We start from the raw sequence: 25227 nt of genomic DNA, 5'->3' as shown, positions 1-25227 counted from the left end.
CCAGGGTGTTCTGGGTGGTTGCTGGGTGGTTGTTTATTGGCCCCATAATCCCATATATATGATCATTCTGATGTGATTTGAATGTACCATTAAAGGGATGGTTCGTTTAAAAATGAAAATTCTCTCATAATTTTCTCTCTCATTCGATCCAATATATATTTTTTCTTCTGCAGAACACAAACAAAAAAGATTTTCAGAAGAATATTTTTAGCTCTTATGTAGGTCAATTCAATGTAAGTGAATGGTGGCCAGACCTTTAAAACTAAAAAAAGTACATAAATGCAGCATAAGAGTAATCCATAAGACTCCAGTGGTTTCATCAAAGAAATAGACAAATTTAACACAGAGGTATTTTCCCCCCTCACTTTTAAATACATGGGACATTTTTGTAACTTTTGGCTTTTTTGCCCGAGCCCTGGTTAAAGGGGTAGTTCACCTAAAATGAAAAGTCTGTCATCATTTATTCACCCTCATGTTGTTCCAACCCCACATCATTTTCTTTCTTTCGTAGAACTCGGAAGGAGAAGTTAGACAGAATTACAGCCTGTCACCATTCACTTTCACTTTATGGAAAAAAGATGCACTGAAAGTGAATGATGACTGATACTAGCTTTCTACTTAGCATCTACTTTTGTGTTCCACATAAGAAAGTCATAAGGATTTTGGAACAACTTGAGGGTGAGTAAATGATGAAACAATTTTCCTTTTTAGGTGAACTGTCCCTTTAATTTTGGATCCTCCATGCATAAAATGAACCCGACCTTACCATGCTCTCCTTTTGTCCTTTTACACACATTGCATGTTTACGTATGTCGCCACATGTCACCACATACAATCTGCTAATGCGCTTCATCTCATGCAGAGGCATCTATCAGAATCCCAAAAGCAGAAGTGCAGGAAGCAGAAGAAAATGAGAGACAGAAAGAGAGGGAGAGATTGTTGGTCTGGAGAGTGGCCCCTTCTTGGTCGAGTGTGTGAGTGTGTGTGTCATCATCACACAGCATGGAGAATGAGATATCTAAGTCACACACGCTCTCCCGAGCTGCTGCTTGGGGAATCTCACTGCCCTGGGCCAGATGGAGAGAAAGAAAGAGAGAGAGAGAGAGAGAGAGAGAGAGAGAGAGATAATTGGGGGAAAAGAGAAGTGGATGAGGATGAAATATTTAAAAGAGAATGCAATAGCACTGATTTGGCAAAGACAGAGAGAGACAGGTGAAACCATATGCTTTTGCTGGCAAAGATATTATGTGAGCAGGGGTAATTAGCTATTTTTGTATTTAATGAATGCTTGAAGGGCAAAACCAGATCACTTCTAGTAATTCATCTTTATGGTTAACTCTGGTCTGGTCTTCCTTGTCCAGGGTACCAAGTTTATTTCCCCCTGTGATTTTAAAGGGACAGTTCACTTCATAACAGTAAAGGCTGATTTATACTAGTGCATCAAAGCTACATCGTAGACAATGCATAGCTATGGTGGTTACGGCATAGCCTATGCCGTAGCCTGATGTGCACCACTTAAAAAAATTTAACTGCACGTCAAAGCAGACACGTCAATGCAGAACTATAAATGCAAACCAACACGTTGGCCACTACGTGGAGCCTATGCTGTAGGTTTGACGCAGAAGCATAAATCAGCCTTTACCCTTGCATCATTTACTCACCCTCATGTTGTTTCAATCCCATTTCACATTCTTTTATTTCCATGGAACACAAAATGGTATAATAAGCAGAATGTTAGCTTCAGTCACTTTTCACTTCCATTGCATCTCATTCTCCATGCTGTGTGATGATGACACACTCTCACGCACTCGACTAAGAAGGGGCCATTCTCCAGACTCACAATCTCTCCCTCTATTTCTGTCTCTCATTTTATGGGATTCTGATAGATGCCTCTGCATGAGAGGAAGTGCATTAGCAGATTGCATGTGGTGACATGCGGTGACATACGTAAACATGCAATGTGTGTAAAAGGACAAAAGGAGAGTATGGTTATCTGGTTCTTTTAAAGTGAATGGAGACTGAAGCTGTCTATCCCTAAAATTCTGACTAATATCTCCTAATTCTCTTTAGCTTAAATAGGAGAACATTCTTAATATACAAAAATGTAAACATAAAATTTTTGTTTGTAGACACTGTGACCTATGAAAAGTAACATGGTGAACCCATGGTGTTTTTGAATAACCTTGGAGTACCATCATAAGTGGCGGTACCATGGTACAATGATTGTATCAGATGGTAATGCCATGGTACTTTGATGTGTATGGTACTGAATGATTGCTATATTTATGTAACATAGTATTTACATGGACTTACAAGGTACTTTAAATAATACCATGGTACTATAATGGTACATATGCAAAAAATATATATATATATAATTCATTGCATTAAATGATGGGATCTAAATGGTCATCATATTCCTTTACCATGGTACTTACAAAAGTATGAAGTTTGTAAAATAATGCATTGTGATAGGACGTGTCCAAAATGTTGGGACTTTTTAATGATGTAAATACAATGGTAGATAAGTATGGTAATCAGTCAATTCAAATTGTATTACTTTCTGACACAATCCCTGTACCGTGCGTGGTGTAACATTGAGCATGCAGACCAGGAGACAATGATGTAGTGAAAAGTGAAGTTTATTGACTAAGTGGATCCAAAAAATTTGAAAGAAACAAAACAGAACCTAAACATGAACCTGACAGAACTAGAGTAGACTAAAAAAACCAAAGACTATGTCACAACATTACTGGATAATACAATCACAATACTCGACAAAGACAAAAGGCAAACAAGAGGGCTTAAATACATGGCATTCAGTGACAAGACAGAACTAATAACATAAGGACCAATGACAGAACTGAACTGATAAACAAGATAACAAGACTAGAAATTATTGTAGGCATAAATTTCTATTGTCGAATAGTCGATTGATCTCATTTAATGTAACATGAGATCATTTGAACGGCTGATGTTGGCATACAAGAGTAGCACTTCAGCTCGCGCTTGATTGAGGAGAGGAAGAAAACACTGTTCACAGTCTAGACGCACTCCAAACCTTCCAAACAGATTAAGGAGATGTAGATCTCAAAGTATGAGGGAATTATAATACAAAAATACTAAATAAATAAATACAGAAGCAGTGTCATCGTGTTATAAAGCAGAGCAGTACCTGGTGTTCTGCTTGAGCAAAACTTGCCTGACAGAGTGTCTCAAAAGGCGTTATGTCTTTACTGCATCCTTTATTAAAGTTCAAATAATAAGGAAGCGAGTTGTATAAATAAGCACAAACTTATAAGATGGCATTTCCTTGTGTGGTCAGAGCCGCCTGTATTAGTGCTCGCATGAAAAACAGCATGATAGAGTTTCAAATTTTTCCCGGCTGATACACTGCTTCATGCGAGACACTCATCTGCTGCAGCTAGATTATAACGTGATGACATAGTGAATCATAATATATGTCATGGTGTGTATCTTATTGTGAAGAAAATACATGATTTGAGCTCTATTAAGAAGAGGGAGTTTGTTTTTTGTAAGTTAAAGATAAATCAAAATCAAGTGAAGAAATAGGTGAGAGGGTGTAATCTAGCCCATTATACAAAAAAAAAAAAGAAAATTAAAAAAATAAATAAACATTTGGGTTTGTTTTTTTTTTTGATTGTTTTCCAATATAAATATCTAAAACGAATTATGTACATTTACTTTTGGAGCTATAATGCAGAAGAAATTGTTTTTTGATTGGAGAATGTTGAATATAATATTTAAATATTTAAAAATATCTAAAAATCCTTAAAACAAGATGCATTTGCCTGAGAAGCAACATATAAGATATTTAGACTTCTTTTCAGAGAATGTATCTTGAATATAAGTATATTTACTGCACTGGCTAAAGAATGAACAAGTGAAAAAAAATACACTTATATACAAAATACACTTATATTTAAGATACATTCTCTTAAAGCAAGATCATTTTAAATGGAAAACAAGACAAAAGCACTTAATAACAAGAGGATTTTTTTTGCAGTTAATTTGCAGTATTTTTTCCAGTATTATATTCAGTGAATGCCATTTAGAGGTATTTCTAAAAGATGATTTTGTCCTCTTTATTGTTAGTAAGCACATTTAATACAACCTTTTAAGTCTAGGCACAGGCTGAATAGTGGAGCTTATGATTAATCTTTGCAATAATCGCCCGATTAGTCAAACAATCGGTCTAATAATCATTAGATTTATTCAATTATCAAAATAATCATTAGTTGCAGCCCTAAACAAGACATATGAAACATAAGGGAAACAGGAAACTACATGACAAAAACAGGAACAGGAAGTAAACTAATTTCAAAATAAAAGACATGAACAAAAACACATACGTGACACATGGCAATGCTTCATTACTATTCTGGCAAGGCTGTTTCTGTAAATTAACAATAGAAAGTTTTTTTGCACTTTACACCCTTTATCCTCACTGGAACAGCATTTTCCTCCACCAAAAACTTTGAAAACACTTTTTATTACCTTATACTTTGGAAAGCTATGACGTTAGGAAACTGAAAATGGAGGTTTCAAACAGATTAGTGTGGATGTGCCCTAAATCTGTTGTGGTTGTTTTAGGCTATACAGCTTTTCCTCATGCAAGACCCACCAGCTTCTTTCAGTATTGGCACTATTTAATTTATTGTATGTATTTTTTTCCTTATGTCTGTTACAGTTTGAAGTGTGTTTTTATTTGCCGAGCATCCTCAGGGGGCTAGAGAGAGGATAGCCAAGGCTGGCTGCTTCCAGCTTTGAATGCAGCAGTGCAGAGAGCAGAAAATAGAGGGGAATGAAATATGCAGAGAAGCAACATGTTCTTCAGGCAATGAATGACGTGAACTCACTCTGTCAGGAGAGCCAGCGAGAGAAACAGGCTGTGGTTTGGGAGATCAAGTTTGGGTTCTTCATAGCCTGAGCGGTGCTTTGATTTAACACTACATTTACATTTATGCATTTGGCAGACGCTTTTATCCAAAGCAACTTACAGTGCTCTTATTACAGGGACAATCCCCCCGGAGCAACCTGGAGTTAAGTGCCTTGCTCAAGGACACAATGGTGGTGGCTGTGGGGCTCGAACCAGCGACCTTCTGATTAACAGTTATGTGCTTAGCCCACTACGCCACCACCACTCCACTAATTTGTTAAATGAGCTGGTGGAGGGTAATTGCCAAGTTTTGGGGTTGCATGTGTGTTGGTATTTGAAGTGTGTATATGTTATGTTGTTTGAGTGAGTACAGGTTTAGTTAGCTCCACTAAAACCAGTTTATTGAAGTAGGAGAATTTGCTTCCCATAATTATTTCTTTCCAGTCAGAAAACTGTATTTTGCACTTTATATATATATATATATATATATATATATATATATATATATATATATACTATATATATACTGTATATAAACTTAGCAAAGAAAGAAACATCCTCTAACTTTCAACTGCCTTTATTTTCAGCAAACTTAACATGTGTAAATATTTGTATGAACATGAAAAGATTCAACAACTTAGCCATAAACTGAACAAGGTTCACAGACATGTAACTAACTGAAATGGAATAATGTGCCCCTGAACAAAGGGACAGACAAAATAACAGTCAGTATCTGGTGTGGCCACCAGCTGCATTAAGTATTGCAGTGCATCTCTTCCTCATGGACTGCACCAGATTTGCCAGTTCTTGCTGTGAGATGTTACCCCACTCTTCCACCAAGGTTCTTGCAAGTTCCTGGACAGTATTCTGAGATGATATTCTTCTCACCTGTACAGAGCGGTTCAGGCAGAGTTACCGTAGACTTTGTCAGTTCGAACCATTCTCTGTTGACCTCTCTCATCAACAAGGTGTTTTCATCCACAGAACTGCTGCTCTCATAATTGGATGTTTTTGTTTTTGGCACCATTTGGAGTAAATTCTAGAGACTGTTGTGTGTGAAAATCCCAGGAGATCAGCAGTTACAGAAATACTCAAACCAGCTTGTCTGGCACCAACAATCATCCATGCGATTATTTAATCAGCCAATCGTGTGGCAGAAGTTCTGTGCATAAAATCAGGCAGATACAGGTCAGGAGCTTCAGTTAATGTTCACATCAACCATCAGAATGGGGAACAATTTTGATCTCAGTGATTTGGACTGTGGCATGATAGTTGGTGCCAGATGGGCTGGTTTGAGTATTTCTGTAACTGCTGATCTCCTGAGAATTTCATGCACAACAGTCTCTAGAATTTACTCTGAATGCTGCCAAAAACAATATGCATCCAGTGAGCGGGAGTTCTGCGGATGGAAATGCCTTGTTGATGAGAGAGGTCAACAGAGAATGGCCAGATTGGTTCAAACTGACAAAGTCTATGGTAACACAGATTACCGCTCTGTACAATTGTGGTGAGAAGAACATCATCTATGAATGATTTTATGAGATGCAGGTTGGTGGTGTTTTAGCAGCACGAGGGGGACCTACACAATATTAGGTAGGTGGTTTTAATGTTGTGGCTGATTGGTGTATATGATGGAGAGCTGTGTGTATACTCTATGTTTCAGACAGAGGGGAGGTGAGCCAGGGGAAGCCTCCCGTCCTTTCTCTCTCCTCTGTGAAGTAGAGTAGGTGAGCAGGTGTCTGCCTTTTCACCTGAGGGAGAAGAGATAAATTATGTTTCCTCTCCTGTCCTCCCTGACTGACTGACTCTCTTTTCATCTCCCTTTATCTGTCCACCTATTTATGTAGTGAGCTAGGAAGCTGTTACTTTCCTGACATGTGTGGCATCCTCAGTTCACAAAGAGTTTATTGGTTAGATTATACCTTGATCAAAACTGTTAAATCTTTAGCAAACACAACAGTAATTCCAAACAGAATGCCTGTACATATTCAAGAAGACATTTAGGATAAAATAGTGTCAGCTGAAATGTGTTTCTGGATTTATAAAGAAATTACTTATATTAGGGACTATCCATCTGTAGATATCTGGGGTGAGTGCCTTATCAAGGGCACAATGGTAATGGCCACCTACAGCCTTCCAGCTACTTGCACTGAATCTTAAAGGGATTGTTCACCCCAAAATGGACATTCTGTCATCATTTACTCACGCTCATGTTGTTTCAAACCTGTATGACTTGCTTCCCTTGAACACTAAACAAGGTATTTTGACGAATGTTCACACTGCCCTTTTCTCTAAAACTAAAGCATACAGTGACTAAGATGCCATGCTCCAAGCACCTTAAAATATACTTAAAGGAATTTTAAAGGACTTTGCCCAAGGAAGACATGAGTTTAGAAACAGGGAAACCATCTTGCGAAAGATATATCACACGGGGTTACATACAGGCAACCAGTGCATGTGGAGCACCGACCCCAGTACAGGGCCTATTTAGCACACATACTGGGCTGGCATCAGGTTTATCTGCAAACTCGCCTTCCACGGGGCTAAGGAGGAAGGACAACCAGGGTCCATGACTTCGTGAACATGGCTTGGGGGTAAGGAGCGCACGTCTCCCCCTCCAGGAGGGGAAAGGCACAATACACAAGCGGTACACCCGGCCAGTTGTCCCGCAAACTTACCTGTTTGTACCTGACAACACACAGGACGAAACCGGCTCAACCCGCAGATTGTAGAACCTCGCAAAGGTGTTCGGTGTTGCCCAGCCCACTGCTCTGCAGATGTCTGCTAAAGTGGTGCCACTGGTCAGAGCCCTGGAGGCCGCCACACTCCTGGTGACAGTGGAGACTCCTGGAGACAGTGCTCCCTTTTCGCTGTCCTCCAAAGCAGACAAAGCGCTGCTCAGAGTGTCTAAAGCTCTGCGTGTGATCCAAGTAGGTGCTTAAAGCACGCACCGGACACAGCAACGACAAGGCTGGTTCTGCCTCCTCCTGGGGCAGCGCTTGCAGGTTCACCACATGGCCCGGTCAGGGTCTCAGGACCACGTTAGAGAATTCTGGACCAAACTCCAGGCACATGTTGCTGACAGAGAACGCCTGAAGGTCCCCTGCCCTCTCGAAACCCTCTTGATGGCAGTCTTCAGAGAGACCGCCTTTAGATCAACTGACTCCAGGGGCTCAAACGGGGCTCCCCGCAGGCCCGGTAGGACCACGGAGGGGTCCCATTAGGGAATGAGGCGCGATCTAGGAGGATTCAGCCTCCTCGCGCCTCTAAGGATCCTGATAATCAGGTTTTGCTTCCTGAGAGATTTACCGTCAACTGCATCGTGGTGCGCCACTATAGCGGCCATGTACACCTTCAAGGTGGAGGCGGACAGACTCCCCTCCAGCCTCTACTGCAGGAAGGAAAGCACCGACCCAATTGCTCATCTCTGGGGGCTCTTCGCATCATGAAGAGCACCACTTAGCGAACAGACACCACTTTAAGGCATACAGGTGCTTTGTAGATGGAGCCCTAGACTTAGTGATCATGTCTACTACCACGGGTGGAAGGCCATGAACACCGGATGTGTGACCCAGAGAGTGAGGAAACCTCATCGGGCATGCGGTGAAATCAAAAGAAAAGGCAACAAAGGATTCTCCTCCCGGCCCTCCACCCAGTGATAGAGTGGTCTGTTCACCAGCTACAGGCCTGTAGCGGGTCTCCACGTCCCGCGGTCACTCGTCTCAGGGGCGCTTCAAAGCCTTCTTCGGGTTCTTTGCGGTGGGCTGTTAGACGGGGGGCATCTGCTTCCTGCGGGGGGCTCTAAGCCTGGGCCGACCTGCTGGGGTGGGCTGCGGCCAATCAGGTGCTGTTGCCACAGGGGGACGCCCTTGGCCACGAGCAGATGGGGTGTGGGATCTTGATCCGGCAGGATGTGCTGAATAGACTTTGTCTGCTTCTTAACCGCTGAGAACTGCTGGGCAAAGTCCTCGACAGTGTCACTGAATAGGTCAAGGGACCGTGCCTTGTCAGCCTCCCTAATCTCGACCAAGTTGAGCCAAAGTTGGCACTCCTGGATCACCAAGGTGGACATCGCCTACCAGAGAGTCCGCACCGTGACCTTGAACTTACCGGAGGGCGAGATCTGTCACCAAGCGCAGCTCCTGAATCAATTGGTCAGAACTACCCTTGTGCAGTTCTCTCAGCGCCTTGGCTTGGTGCACTTGCAGGACAGTGAGGGGCAACCTCACTGGTTGTGGGAGCCCCGTGGAGTCCTCTGCATCAGACTGAACCTGCCTGCCCTGAATGAGATCACAAACTCGCCCTGAGATTAGCTGGCGCTCTCCTCACTGAACTCGACCGGGGCAAACGATCGTGCTGGGGAATGGGAGGACCGTGGGGGGTTATCTGGCGGAGCGACTCCCACTAGAATCCCCAAACCTCCCCCAGTGCTAACCGACTCAGCCTCAAACCCTTGATAGAAGGACTGCGGCGGGGAGCCACTGGGGTGGCTTTCCCTCTGAGGAAGGAAAGTTGCGACCACAACGTTGCCATAGTCATGGTTTCGCAGTGAGATCATTGTTGGGCCTCATGTATTCAGACACAAGACAAAGACAGGCCTAACACAGTGGTAAAGCCTGACTGAGGCCCACAAAAACAAAGTCATAAATCTTGCGGATAAAAACCGCGCCAAAATCAAACAAAGGGAGTACAAAACCGAAGCCTTGCTCACTTTACAACTGTGTGAAATTCCAAAAGATCAAACTCTCAACTCCTATTGGATGAGGCACTCAACAGAACACATCTCAACTATGATGTCATCAGGAGTAGAAATACCTCGAAAATTGTCTGTATCTCACTTCCAGTGACTTTGCGTGCTGTACGTAGACGTAGCTCATTGCTGATCTCAGGTGTTGCCTCGTTGCACAAGGAAGTAACGTGCAACTTGAAACTGCGGCCATCTCGCTGGACGAGTTTAAAGAAAGAAATGTGAAGCTTATCACATGAAGCACTTACACTATTTCTTATGTTAAAACGAATGTATTATTTAAGCTGTAAAGTTGTTTAAATTGTCACTTATAGTTTTAGTGTTTGTTAACATTACATTGCCATGATAACAAGACTAATAGACTTAAACCAATGACAATAACATTACATTGCCATGACAACAAAGTTGTAGAAATTTACACAGACTTTACAACTTTACACAGAAAAGGTTAGTAAGTGATTTAATCACACTAAAATCATGTGTACATACAGTACATATCCTTTATGTCTTGTGGCTATACTTATGAAACAGTGAGCATTTTAACATTCAAAAATTGGCTCCTATTCATTGTAAGTGCCTCACTGTAACATCGATTTTTGCTTTTTTTTTTTTTTTTTTTTTAAGAAAAGGAGGGTTAGGGTTAGGGTCCACATTATGTCACAAATGTTTTCGATCGAGCTTAACTTGTATTGAAACTAGAACATTCATTTAAAGAGCACTCTTCACAACATCTTTTTTTGTACCACAGAAGAAAGAAAGTCAGGTTTGGAACCATATGAGAGTAAGTAAATTATGACAGAATTTTCATTTTTGTTCTACTTCTTTAATACATTAACCATTATGTCTTCTACTGCACAAACTTGCTGGAAATTGTAGCACATCTGAGCAACAACTTTTTTTTTATGTCGACTATACTCTGGAACATTTACACAGAAAAGCTATGGTAATTTCTGTACAGATAAAGTTTGGAGCTGTTAGCAGTTTAATGCACATGCTTTGAGGTGGTGATTTGTGAAAGCATGTTTATTTTGGGGATCACTGCGTTAAATGGAATTTACTGTAAAGCTGAGCTTCTTAATGTTACATGCATTGTGTTGGTATGGTGTAGTTAAGGCTTAGGCAGTTAAAGGAGTTGCTTGACCATAACCATTGTGCCCTTGAACGAACCTCAGTTTGCTTCAGGGGGATTTAGTAGTTCTTGGCGCCATTATAAGGTGACATTGCATGAAAGTCGAAGAAACAAATTGCACTGGGTGTGTGGTGAAACATTTCTGTAGGTTCTATTCTAAGGTTCTATTCTAATCTAATGGAATAATATTTGCCTTAATATCAGCCTCATTCGTTGTGTATAAACTGCTCAACATACACCCACTGTTCCTTGTGCTCACAGTGGGTTAATGGATTCAGGCAATTTTATTGCTCCGATGTTGCTCTTTCATAACTCAGGAAACAACAGTTTTTAGTGGTGCTACATTTAAGTATAAACTTTGTTACTGATGTTTCTACTGAAATTCCTTTGGAGAAACAAAAATATACACACATGAGACTATTGTTGACAAGACTATAGAGCTCTGAAAATAATGCGGATAGCATAATGTAGCTCAGACAATTTTGGTCTTGGAAAAGATTGATTAGTAATGTTTGATTTCCTATAGAAATGTCTGACTTTTGATTGTTGACTTGCTGTATTGGCAAATCATAGACATGGAACTGTGGCAGCATTTTTTGCAAAATATATAACCTGGTTAATTTTAAGCAACAAAACCTTCCTCCCTACCCTAAACCTTACACCTAAACCTATAATAAAAAAGAAAAGTGTAACATGAAAAATGCAATGTTGTGGTGCTTCTATGGCACTTTTGGCTCATGTGTTGCGTGCTCTTCAGGACTTGTGCTCGCTCTTAGGTTGTAAGTTGATTCTGAAATGCAAATGTTAAAATGTATCCCCTAGTAAGTGTTTAGATGTTTAGATGTCATAAGATAGCATTGTTTGAGGACAGGGTGAAAAGTATGTGTTTACTAACTGATAATCTGCAGTTTTACTGGTGATTTGTGTGAAAGGGAATTAAATTCATTGATTTAGCGCCTCTAGTGTTCACTTCAGTAGGAAATTACTGTGATACAAAAAGGAGCCTCGTAAATGTGTAGTTCTACCAGTAAGATCTCTGGATTAATTCCATCAGCATCTTATCCAATCATAATAAGACCTCCGCTTTATAAGCCTGCTCAGCTACTTCTCATTGTTCGCATACTTGTTTTCACCCCCTCCACCCTATCACCACCAGTTTAGGTCCCGTCATGGGCGGGGGTTGCTCCGCTCCCCTGCCGTCATCACCCCCGGCAGTATCTGATGGTTCAAGCAAACATTGGAGCGCTGTGTGGGACGGCCTTATGCCATATTTTATCTTTTCAAGTATTTATTTTCAAGTATCTTTTCGTTCGTATTCCATTGATCGAGTCTTTCTGATAGAAAAATTATTTAGCAAACATGTAGGTATAGTAAATTGCTTCTTTAAGACCAAGTTAGAGATTGGTCTATTTGTCTGTTTCTCAAGAGACAAATGTTGAGATGCAGCAGACTGAGGCAAAAGTATCCATTTGCTCTTCATGTTTGTTATTGCTCTCTTAGAGAAACAATAAATTCTCAATCAATCTCTCTTATTTTCTCTCTCTTTCAGGCAAATAAACTGCGCACTAAGACTTTAAAAAACACACTGAATCCTGTGTGGAACGAGACCCTGATCTATCATGGCATCACAGCAGCTGACATGACCACCAAAACCCTCAGGTACCACCACTGTTTCCCATCATCCTCTTCTCTCCATGCTCGCCATTGCCATTGATGTAGGATCCCTTCAGCTACAGCTAGTTCTGGCCCACTCTGTGAATTTACCTGCATTTTGACTTTTATCCAAACTCACCTTAAAAACATATGGTTCTCTGTAGCTCTGCTGACATGCCAATGGTGTGGATGGCAAATCCCATGAGTCTCTCACTGCCTGGCTTATTAATCACTCTGAGACAATGAGAACATGTGTTTGCAATGACGATCAGAACACTGTGCCCTATTTGTATGTGTGTGTGAGAGTTTGAATGCTTTGGCCATAAAGGTCAAGGAAACTCTCCAGGAGTACATTGTTATGCAGAGCACACACTCAGAAGGCCATGTGTGGTCATGAGTATACATGTGTGTCTTAGACATAGAAAGTGTGGACCTCTCCATGGTTCAATCACACAATAGCCTTAGGGTAACACACACACACTTGGGTCCAACCTGCCGTGTGGAGGAATGGTACAATTTAAGAATAAATCTCAAGAGGACATTCAAGGGGTCCATTTCTTTTCAGCTGTAATAGAAACCCTTCTGATGCACAGTCGGAGAAACAAACCTAGCAGGAGCTGTCAGGGATGAGACAGAGCAAGAGAGATAAAGAGAGCAGAGCTACTTCCTTTCCGTGTTCCACTTTTTGGTTGACACTGTGAAAAATTAGATTTTTATGCTGTAAGGGTTTTTATCTCAAGAGTGATTTATTCTCAGAGATGGAGACAGACCTTCAATCCAGACTTTATGCTTTTGCATTACTATAAGAAATGGTAGGATTTGTGACATTGTATAATACAGAAGCCTCTTGTAGATTAAAAAACAATTAACCTTATTTAAAATCTTGCATGTGATGCACTAGACACATTTGGTCATGAGCAAATAATGCTGTACTTTGCAGCCTGATCTCACAGAATCATGTTACTATACCTACATTTTTACTAAATTATTTTTACATGGCTTGTTGTACATATCCTGGCAGTTTCCTGGTGAAATGGACACTACAACAAAAATTACAATTAAAATGATCAGTTCATAAGCCCTTAATATTCATCTAAATGCTTTTACTGTAGTGTATGACTTGTAAGGCAATGTATTACATAACTGTAAAGCAGTCAATGGAAAGGAGGAGGCGAGAACCGGCTTGTCAATATAAATAATATTTTTATATAAAACTTAAACAGACACAAACACACACATGACGGACATGTCCGTAAACTATCTCTCTCTCCCGCACAATCCTCCGCAGTCGACCTTTATCCCTCTCGGAGGCTTGATGAGCCTGATAAGGGACCGGGTGTGTATGATCACGACCCGGCCCCACCCTGCCACATTCCTCCCTCGTTCTCTCAGGCAGGGGAGCCCCCAGCATGACGTACACCCCCTTTCCCTGGGGAGGGGCCTTCCTTTTTGCCTCGTCTGCCGGCAGGTCATCCCAGACTACCTGGATGAGGGAGGGGACAAGGTGAGGGAAACAGAAATAATTAAATAGGGGGTACTTCCTGTAACAGTGTAGTACCCCCCCCAAAAAAACACTGTAAAATTTAAATGAGAGGGAAAAAGCCAACACGGAGCGGCAGTGAGAGAGAGAGAGGAGAGAGATAAAAAAACCACTTTTTTTACTCGCCAGTTGTCCGATACGCCGTAGCTTGTTCCATCCACCCTCTAATGGACGACAGCCGCGCCTCTCTGGGTGGATCGTAGGCAGACCTCCAGCCCCTGGAGGAACATTCTTGGGGAACAGAAGGGGTCTCCCCTGCCCCTGGCAGCGGTTCTCCCGCTCCAGGCGGTCAGCAGCGAGCCCCTCCCCGCTCGCGGTCGGCGGTCTCAGACCCCGCCGCGTTTCAGCGGCTGGTAGGCGGCGACTCCACCTCTGGCAGCGGCCCTGACTGCTCCAGGCGGTCGGTTAGGAGCCCCTTCTCCCCTCGCGGTCGGCGGCCGTCGTCCTCTTCCAGGCAGCCAGGCTCCTCGTCCCCTGGCAGATGGCAGCTGCTGCTCCGTTGGGGTGGACGGTGTGGCGAGAACTCTACTACGGCGTATCCCTCCTCCTTCCCATGTTTCGGCACCAGTGTAAAGCATTCAATGGAAAGGAGGAGGCGAGAACCGGCTTGTCAATATAAATAATATTTTTAATATAAAACTTAAACAGACACACACACATACATGACGGACATGTCCGTAAACTATCTCTCTCTCCCGCACAATCCTCCGCAGTCGACCTTTATCCCTCTAGGAGGCTTGGTGAGCCTGATAAGGGACCGGGTGTGTATGATCACGTCCCGGCGCCGCCCTCCACCCTGCCACAATAACCAACAACATTTGCAAGCATGTTTGAGAGAGATCACATTGAGTGTAATACTGAAAAGCATGGAAACATGTAAGCCGAAAGTATCATAGAAGTGCAACCTAATAACGTTGTTTCTTTAGTAATGGCATTTTTCATGTCTCATTTGCTTTTTATGTCACTATCACTTAGGTCAGCGGTTTTCAAACTGGGATCCAGGAACCGCTGGTGCCACAAGGTGGTGCCAATTCATACTAAAATCATGGAATTAATCGCAATAATTTTATTCTATTCATAGCCATAGTTTTAAACAGTAATAAATAAAAACAAGTCTGCATATAATTTCATATATTAAAGATATAAGAAATATACTGTATTTTCAAACAGTGAGTGGACATGTCATGTAGGTCAGCTCATCAATGTAAGAGGGGAGGCTAGGCGAGTCCAGTGCTGTTAAAAAATATTTGCCCCCACCCCTTATTTCTTCTGTTTTTGTATATACTGTATCTCACGCTAAATTGCTTCAAACATTCTAACAAAATCTAATATAAAACAAAGGCAATCAGAGTAAACACAAAATACAGTTTTTAAATTATTATGTTATTTATTTAATCAAAAAAGTTATCCAATACCAACTGGACCTTTGTGAAAAAGTATTTGTCCCTTAGTTACTAAATCACCAAATCTATGAAACTGCATTCATAATGGGGTTCAGCTGGACTACACACAACCAGGCCTGATTACTGTTAGCCCTGTTCAATCAAATCAGCACCTAAATAGAACCTTTTCAGCAGTATGAAGTTGGCTAAAAAGTCTCACCAAGTAACACACTATGCCAAGGTCGAAAGAAATTTCAGAAATGATGAAGAAAAAGGTGATTGAAATACATCAGTCTGGGAAGGATAACAAAGCTATTTCAAAGGCTCTGGGTCTCCAAAAAACCACAGTGAGAGCCATTATCTCCAAATGGAGAAAACTTGGCACAGTAGTGAACCTTCCCAGAAGTGGCTGAGCTTCCAAAGTTCCTCCATGAGCACAGCAACGACACATCCAGGAAGTTAAAAAGAAGTCAAGTACAACATCCAAGGAACTGCAGGCCTTTCTCGCATCAGTAAAAGTCATAGTTCATTGCTCGACTGGCAGAAAGACGAAAATGTATTCCTTGGAATTGTTGAGACGAAAACCACTGTTAACCCAGAAGAACATTAAGGACAACACACACCTTGATGATCCTCAAACCTTTTTGGAGAACGATTTGTGGACTGATGAGTCGAAAGTTGAACCGTTTGTAAGACAGGGGTCCTGTTACATCTTACGTAAATCAAACAGAACTCCACAAAAAGAACATCATACCTACAGTCAAGCATGGTGGTAGTGAAATGGTGAGGGGATGCTTTGCTGCTTCAGGGCCAGGGCAACTTGCAATAATTGAGGGAAACATTAATTCGGCTCTCTATCAGAAGATCCTAAAGGAGAATGCTCGGACAACAGTCCGTGAGTTGAAGCTCAAGTGCAACTGGTTTATGCAGCAAGAAAATTATCCAAAGCATAGGAGTAAGTCCACCTCTGAATGGCTCAAAAGTAGCTAAATGAAAGTTTTGGAGTGGCCTAGATAAAGTCCTGACTTGAATCTGATTGAGATGCTGTGGCAGAACCTTAAACAGGCAGTTCATGCTTGAAAACTCTCCAATGTGGATGAACTAAAGCAGTTCTGCAAAGAAGAGTGGGCAAAAACTCCACCACAGCATTGTGAAAGACTGATATCCAGTTATCGTAAGCGTTTGGTTGTAGTTGTTGCTGCTAAAGGTGGCACAAACAGCTATTAAGTTTAAGGGGGGGGGGGGCACTTTGTTTTTCACATGGGCGATATAGGTGTTGGATAAATTTTTTGCTTCAATAAAAAATATATATATTTGAAAAGTGTATTTTGTGTTTACTCAGGCTGCCTTTGTTTTATGTTATATCTCATTTGAAGATCTAAAACTATTTAGTATCAAAAATATAAAAAATTATTGGGATGATCTCTGTGGATTTTTTTTTTTTAACCCATAGCCTTAACCAATATGAGGTAACCCATAGCTGTACCAGTTGAGGTACAGGAACCCTACTGTAATGTTTTTCCTGCATACAAATTAACAGGCTCATGGAGCTAATTGAACTCTCGGTAATATCATTTTTAGACATAATCTCTGCCATAAGTGACGCATACCATTTCTAATAGCATACACAGTTTCGTGCCACTTTAGAATCCCAAAGGATTATATTTTTTCTATTACGCTCTGTAACCATTATCCAGAAGAGCAGGTTGCCGAAGCCCAGGGCGTAGACAGAGTATGTCACCACCACGGGCAGCGTCAGCACCTTGTCACACTAGCTATGTCTGGGGTTATGACAGCTGGCCAGTTTCAAACCAACTGCGGTGGCTGAGTACTGTGAAAGTGAGAAGCATGCACTTTTAAGTATTAAAATATGAACAAGTCTTGCAATTAAGTTCTCATTGTTACAGTACCTGCACCAAACTGATGCTCCAAAAATATAATGATGCCTTAAATTAAAGGGACAGGTCACCCAAAAATGAAAATGCTGTCAATAATTCACTTATGTTGTTCCAAACACATATGACTTGATGAGAGATGTTTGGGAAAATGTAAGCCTCAGTCACAGTTCACTGTCATTCACTGAGATTTACCATACTGTAATGCCTGTAACTGCTGAGGGTGAGTTTGATAATTTAAAAATTTTTGTGTGAACAACTATATCCCTTAAAAGATTTGGAGAAATGTTTTCTTATTCTAAGCAAGCTGCTCCATTCTCACTTCTCTTCATTTCCCAAATCGCCATGTGTCAACAAACAACCTTTCCTCATCAGCTTCCCTTTTAAATTTGAATGTCATTTCTGACATGAGAACAATGACTGTTGGTAGCAGGCAATTGGCAGGGAACATTTTGTGAAGAATGGCTTCGTTATCAATAGTACAATTGTGCCATTATACACATGGAAAGCATCCTTTGCTGTTACTGGTGTCATCAACATAACTACATCAACATGGAAAACACTTCACACATGTTCAATGTAGTTAGGAGAATTTGAAGAGCTTCAGTTCCTGAACAAAGTTGATACATTTCATTTGTCACTTAAAAAAAAAAAAAAAACCTTGTTTAAAAAAATACTCTAACACTTTGTCCTAACCAGACTTAACTTAGAATTTCCAGTGCCAAATAGATTTTCTGTTCTCAATGAAAGTGAAAATGCGGTGCAAAGAGTCAAAATCACAACAAATCAGACCATGTTTGATGTTGATGAACTTTCTATATTTAATTGTTTTTATTATTTTGTTTAAATTTAAGACATTATGCTTTGTGTTATATTACCCTGGAATAAAAAAGTTACCACAACTGCAATGGGGGTTTCTAATACAGCTGTTGAGGGAATGACAGGAGTGGGAACTAAGTCCAGAAACACTAACGCAAGTACGTGGACACACATGTGAGCACTGGCCACCGCATTTCCAGCTCGCAGTCCGGTTGACTGTAACAAACCTCAGTACTCAGTTGGGACAATAGTTATTCAAAAGTCTGTGCCATTAAACTGGATGTGTTATTATTGTTCTGTAAGTTGCTATAAATATACTGACTTTAACTTACTTAATCAGGAATATCAGGAAAGCTGTTGAAATTGCGTTAATCGTGTTAAAAAAATTACGTGTTAAACATTTTAAATGAATTGCATGGATTAACACATTTTGTACAGAAATAAACCCAGATGGGACCTGTGAAATGATGATTTCAAATGACTCACTGGAGTGAAGTATCAGCATTTCACCTGTGCCGCTTGCGCTTCCATCTTACCAGACGGCCTGGATGAAATAGGGTACAACGAGGCTAAAGGCTCTGTGGGGTAAAAGGCTCCATTGCTTTTATTTTCTCCCAAAACACTAAATAGCATTAAAAACCACCACAGAACTTCCTAAACACCTGTTTTTTACTATGCACTGCAAAATATTCCTGTTCCATGAGATCTTTGCGGTGTGGTGTCTAAATGTTTATTTTGACGCAGTTTGATTTTCTCCAAATGTTGCAAATTTTTGTAGCTAATGAATATCCTGGAAATTATCATATTTCTTTTGAGACAAAATGCTAATTTATAATTTTCAGGTTTGTTTAAGGTCATTAAATCAAACATTTTCAATAACCGTCCCATAAGTAAAAGGATGGAATTTGGGGTAAAAAGCCCCCGTGTTGCAGGGGCTAATGGCCCCTATTAAAGGGTTAGTTCATTATGGGAAATGAAAATGATCACATCATTTACTCACCCTCAAGACATCCTAGGTTTATATGACTTTCTTCTTTCAGCCAAACACAATCAGAGTTATATTAAAAAATATCCTGGCTCTTCCAAGCTTTATAATGGGAGTGTATGATACCGTAGATTTTGAAGCCCCAAAAAACACATCCATCCATTAAAAAAGTAATCCATACGGCTCCTGGGGGTTAATAAAGGCATTCTGAAGCGAAGCGATGCATTTTTGTAAGAAAAATATCCATATTTATAACTTTATAAACTATAATCACTGGCTTCGAGTTCCGGCATGACGCAGGCATAGCGTAATCTCAGGTGAGAAGTGACACAGGGTAACACATGTGAAATTTAAATAATGCAATAAACATTAACTAAACTACATCAAATATAACACCGAGCACCCCAATGTACTTAACTGATATTAAAAATAAGAAGAAGCATTACTATTCCTATAAAATTGAATGGAATTATGTTTCAAGGGCACATATTATGCCCCTTTTCATAAGATGTAATTTACATCTTTGGTGTCCCCAGAATGTGTCTGTGAAGTTTCAGCTCAAAATACCCAACAGATCATTTATTATACCATGTTGAAAATGGCAATTTTTGGGTCTGAATAAAACTCGCTGTTTTTGTGTCTTTAAATGCAAATGAGGTGGTGCTCCCCACCCGATATCCAGAATAAGGTGGAGTTTTGACATCTCTGCTTCAGATAACTATATGACTGATAGCGAAAATAGTGGTGTTCAATATGTTTGAACCGGAGTCAGTCACCGATGAGGGAGAGACTCCGTCAGAAGTAACAACTTTGAGAATGAACCAGGAAGTTTCCTAATGGTTATTTGATAATTGATTTATTTGTTGTAAAGTTTTTTCAGCAGATTTTCAACAATGGATGAGCAACACACACACACACACAAATACGGTTACAATGTTTGCAATGTGCTATAACGAAACAACACACAAACAAACAATCATGTTGAACATGTTGCGTAATGTTCACTTATTAATTGTTGTACAGTGCCCGTCAACAGTCGTGGGCAGGACCTGTACAAAGTGATGTCACTTTGTACAGAATCTACGAACGGCTTGTTCTGAGACAGTGCTTATGATTAATGGGGATTAAAAAAAAGGACTGGGTAGATTTGTATCAAAATAGGGTGGTTGTGTACACACTGCCAACACACATTTATGTTCAAACACCATGTAAAAGTGAATTTTGCATAATAGGTAAAAAGTACATGTACTCTCTTGTTAGACATAATATAAATATTTACTGTTAATTATACAGAAAATCATACTTTTTAAATTTTTTTTTTTTACAAATCTTTAACATAAAACTACATGTACTGTCTTTTTAAATGTTACCGTATATTTTAAGGTAACTACCCATTAACCAATAAATTTTTTTTTTTTACTGTAGCAATTTTACAGTCTTTAAATGTTATTATTACAATAACATTTTTTACAGTGCACTAATGTCTGCTATAGTTCCCCTTGTGGCAACATTCAGAATGCATTGCTACTTGCGTTGAGTTATGAATTTAGGTCTACAACATTTTGGAATGCAACAGCGCACAATTGATCTTGTTTAGCTAGAAGCATCTGCGTTCACATACAGGATGTTTCAACCTTCCAGAAGAATTTAATAGCAACTACCCACATACTGGTGACAGTCATACGCCAGCAAACTCTCCAAATAATCCCAATGACTGACAGTAACAAGGAGAAGCTCATCCATACGAGTTAATAAAGGGAAGAACGGTCTCCAGAACAGGATGCAGGAAGTCCAGTTATCCACGTCTACAAGTGTTTGTGTGTGTGTGTGTGTGTGTGTGTGTGTGTGTGTGTGTGTACACACCTAGCTGTAAGAAATGACTAATTCAGCTCTAGAGGCAAGTGAGAAGTCAACAGGATCATGATGTCAGCGTCATCTGCTTATGTGCAATCTGCTTCTTTCTCTTTGACACCCACATTGACACTCCATTTCTTACTCTCCCACATTCTGCTACTTGTTTCCTCATCCTTCCTGGTTCATCTGCCCCATCTATTCTTTTCTCAGTGTTTTTTTTCCCATTTGTTGTTGATGTGAAACCCATCAGTCTTTTCTTGCATTGTTCACTTAAAGTCCTCTTTTCTCATCTCTCTTCTTCACTGAACATGGGAAAATGTGACAATGTTCCCTTAAAGAAATGGTTAACGTAAAAATTAAAATGCTCTTATATTTTACTCATTTACTCAGATGTTATGTAATTTTCTCATATCCTGGCCTCTATTTTCCATATAATGTAAGTGAATAAGACAGGACCTTTCATGCTTCACAAATGACTCTAAAGCACCATAAAAGTACCATAAAACTCCTCTATATGACTTGAGTGCCATATTCCGAGAGACCAAAAGTCATACAGTAGCGTTCAATTGGAAATAGACTGAAATTGAAGTCATAATTCACTGAAAATATTTCCCTCTGCCAAACCTTTGAAATGGACTACAAATTTCAGATGAATACAAAAATGTCATGTCAATGCCATTTGACTTGAAAAACCTTTGGCCCTTGCATGTCTTGTTACCAAATGTCCTTGACATCAGTGAGGCCATATTTTATTTGAGAGCTACAGCCGATTGGAGTATTTTCAGTAAACATTGAGTAAATTTTGGTCTGTTCATCACATAAAGCTATCACATTAATTCAGAAGTCTAGAAGTTTTGTGCTTGAGTCATCTAGAGCACTTTTATAATACTTTCCTGGAGATTTTGTCATTTTGAAACTTGACAGCCCCAGTATCCATTCCCTTTCATGATTTGAACAGAATATTTTCTTTTTTTCCAGTCCTGTTGTTGTATTATCTCTCTTCTCTAAGTGGAAATGGTCTCTCAATCTCTTTCTTTCTGAGTGTCAGTACCTCCTACGGTTTGAGTCTCAGCCTCTCTTGCAGTTTTCCTTCTCTCTGGCTGTGTGCGTGACACATAGAGGTCGACCGATATTGTTTTTTTTCAGGCCGATGCCGATCTTTTGAAATCTGGGTCGGCCGATGGCCGATTAATGCTGGCGATTTATTTTGGCCAATATTTCGCCGATACGTGCTTGTTTTCAACCTCTTATTTGAACCTTTTATTTGAAAGATAAAATGTAACACAAATAATTACTTAAGATAGACAACATTTCTCAACAAATACATTTATTGAACACTTGACCAATCTGCACTTGTACACTTAAAATTAAAAATGTATAATGTAAAAACATATTGTATAAATAATGTATAACAAATATATTAAATAAACAAAGCAGATGTTACTGAACTGCTCCGAGACCACGAAGGTTGAGATCCAAATGCAGCTTTAATTAAGGGGCAATCCAGACACGTAATCCAATATTCAGATCATCCAAGAGAAGCACAGGCATAACTAGGGATGGGTATCCTTAAGGTTTTAATGGTATTACTATCTTACCGATACTGCTTATCGATCCGGTACTTCAATGGTATTCTTAACGGTTCTTTTTGTATATATATATATATATATATATATATATATATATATATATATATATATATATATATATTACACAAATATAAACGTTATATAGGCACAGTGATTTAATTTCAGGAAGGTCTACTAACATTACTGTTCAGGTGTGGTCTAAAAAGAAATCTAATAAAGTAATCAATTGTAAAATAACACTGCATAGTTTATCATAGAGAGATTAATGCTTATTAATGCAGAAGTTATTCATTCAAGAGCTGTAAGTGATTTTCTCTTTGCCTTTTGTTGTTTGATTCGCAGTAATGGCTCAATCGTCACGTTTAATAGACAGCTTCCCCTTTAAGACCGAGTTCAGATCTAATAGGCTCCTGATGCAGCATATGTTCTCCCCAACTATTTCCATAACTACGTCCATTTAAGACATAAACTGTGTTTAAGTGAATTCTCACATATTTTTTGTGTATAGTTAGTTGAGTAGACGCATGAAACCCAAAGTAGCCTATAGTTTGCTTGTCTCTTTGCGGTGTGTTTCGGAGCGCGCGCCGCCTTGGGAACGGTCTCTCTTGCGCTCTTTTTATTATTAAACGCGTCCCGCAATTTAGCAACAGTACCATTTTACAACAATCACCGATCGTGCTGATTCTGATGTTAAGTTTGAGTTTTAGGGAGAAATGTCAGTGCACCGCTGTGAAGGGAAGGAAGTTGTGCTAGACCGAATGCGGCTTATGTATAAATATTCTTTTTATAATCTTTGGAAGGCGAAATCTAAAATAAAATCAGACTAATAATCACAGATCTAAACCAGGCTATGTTTGAATGTTTAGATCTGTCACTCATTAAGCTGGGCTCGTGTTGTGCTCGCTGTGGCACCGCGTGAGCGAGATCTCTCTCTCTCTCTCTCTCTCTCTCTGACTGCGAATAGCTAAATTGCATCACAGACAAATGGTTTCATATTATTATACATAGAAATGGCTGGCGAGATAAAATAACTTTCTCTTTATAGCAATAAAGAATGTATTTTCTTTAATTTCTCCAGTACCGACAGCAGAACCGATAACGTCAGAGCTTACCAAAGCCAGTCCTTCAATAGCCTATAGTGCGTTGGTATATTTTTATTACTTATTTCTCTGCATTGAGTGACAACCCTCTCAAATATAAGACACACAAACAGAACAAATAAAAGTCTCAGATTCACTGTCTGTAATTGCAAAATTCTTGCTTGCTTATTGTGACATGATAGCAACCCTTCTGCTGTGATAATGCAACTTCAACTACGCTATCAATATCCAAAGTAGCCGAACGTCATGTCAACTACCGCGTTGTCACGTTTTTTCTTGAAGTTGGCAGTAACATATCAAAAGTTTTTAATTAAATCTAAATAAGTTATACAAATGTAACCCTTACTGTTTTCTCAAAGGAACTGAGGTCTGCTCACTCTGCTGGAAAATGACTGTAGGGGCAGTGTGCGTCGAACACATGTTCCACAACAACACTGGGCTGCCCACAGATGCGCCTGCCTAATAATCGGCTTGACATGCGTGGATATTGGCCGATGCCGATTATGTAAAAAATGCCAAAAATCGGCCGATTAATCGGTCGACCTCTAGTGCTGTCTTGAGAGATGAAAGGAGACTTAGAGTTGTAGAGTTTTGAGTGTCATATCTCTCTCTCTCACCTTCTCTCTCTTGCAGGCTGTGTGTGTGTGATATGGATCGTTTAGGACGGAATGAGTTCATAGGTGAAGTCAGGGTGGCTCTCAAGAAACTGAAGGAGGGAGAAAACAAGAGATACAACATGGGCCTTGAGAGAATTGCACAGGTGCGTGTATGTGTGTAAGCCAGAGTGGCTGAGAAAACGTCTGTCGGAATTTGTACTATGCATAATTTAGATTTTGGGTATTTGGTGTATTATTAATAACCTTTCTATGGTCTTACAGACCCGCGAGGGTAACAGCCAGGCAGTGGATTCTGGGTCTGTTGTTGCAGAGGAGGAGGTATAGATCCACCACTTTCCATTCCATACTTGAGAACTCTCTATTTACACTGAAAATACTGCAGAATATATAATTCTTACATATTCTGACATGTATTCTGTAATGTATTCTTAGTGTAAAATTGATCAGTGAAAACAAGGTGACTGCAGAATCACTCCCACTCTCTCACTTTCTCTAGCGTGGCCGTATCCTGGTCTCTCTTATGTACGTCACAGAGAAGAGCTCTCTGGTTGTGGGAATTATTCGCTGCGCCCACCTAGCCGCCATGGATTCTAATGGCTACTCGGACCCCTTCGTCAAGATGTGAGTCTTGAAACGATTGGAAAAAGAAAAAGAGGGAGTGAGAGGGTAGGAGAGAGTTTGACAGTATTTTCTTTTACTCTAAATACCTAGATATTAAATACCAAGATTTTAAAACTAAGCAATGCAACTCTATGAACTCCTTCAGAACTGAGTCTTAAATATCTTTGATGGTCCATCATTTTTTTACGTTATACATTTGTCAGATGCTTTTATCCAAAGATATACATTTTATCCCTTTTTGAGATTTCTGTGCAGACAGTTGTTTTAATCGGCTAATACAGATTTCTTTGGTCGATACATCTGTGCATCTCTAGCCTCTAGTGTTGCCCTATGGAGATTGCTCTTATCACCTTGTGCTAATACACTTAATCTTGTAATCAGAACTTCAAAGCACAA

General features: G+C 40.0%; 1 pseudogene; it reads left to right on the top strand.

The window, feature by feature from the left end:
• The window catches only part of LOC127630950 (double C2-like domain-containing protein beta), a 67381-nt pseudogene that overhangs the window by 23501 nt on the left and 18653 nt on the right, over positions 1-25227 (top strand).

This window comes from Xyrauchen texanus, chromosome 37 (genome assembly GCF_025860055.1).
Source record: "Xyrauchen texanus isolate HMW12.3.18 chromosome 37, RBS_HiC_50CHRs, whole genome shotgun sequence".
Lineage (NCBI taxonomy): Eukaryota > Metazoa > Chordata > Actinopteri > Cypriniformes > Catostomidae > Xyrauchen > Xyrauchen texanus.
Note: the sequence above shows the minus strand (reverse complement) of the source record. Positions and strands in the feature narration are given on the sequence as shown.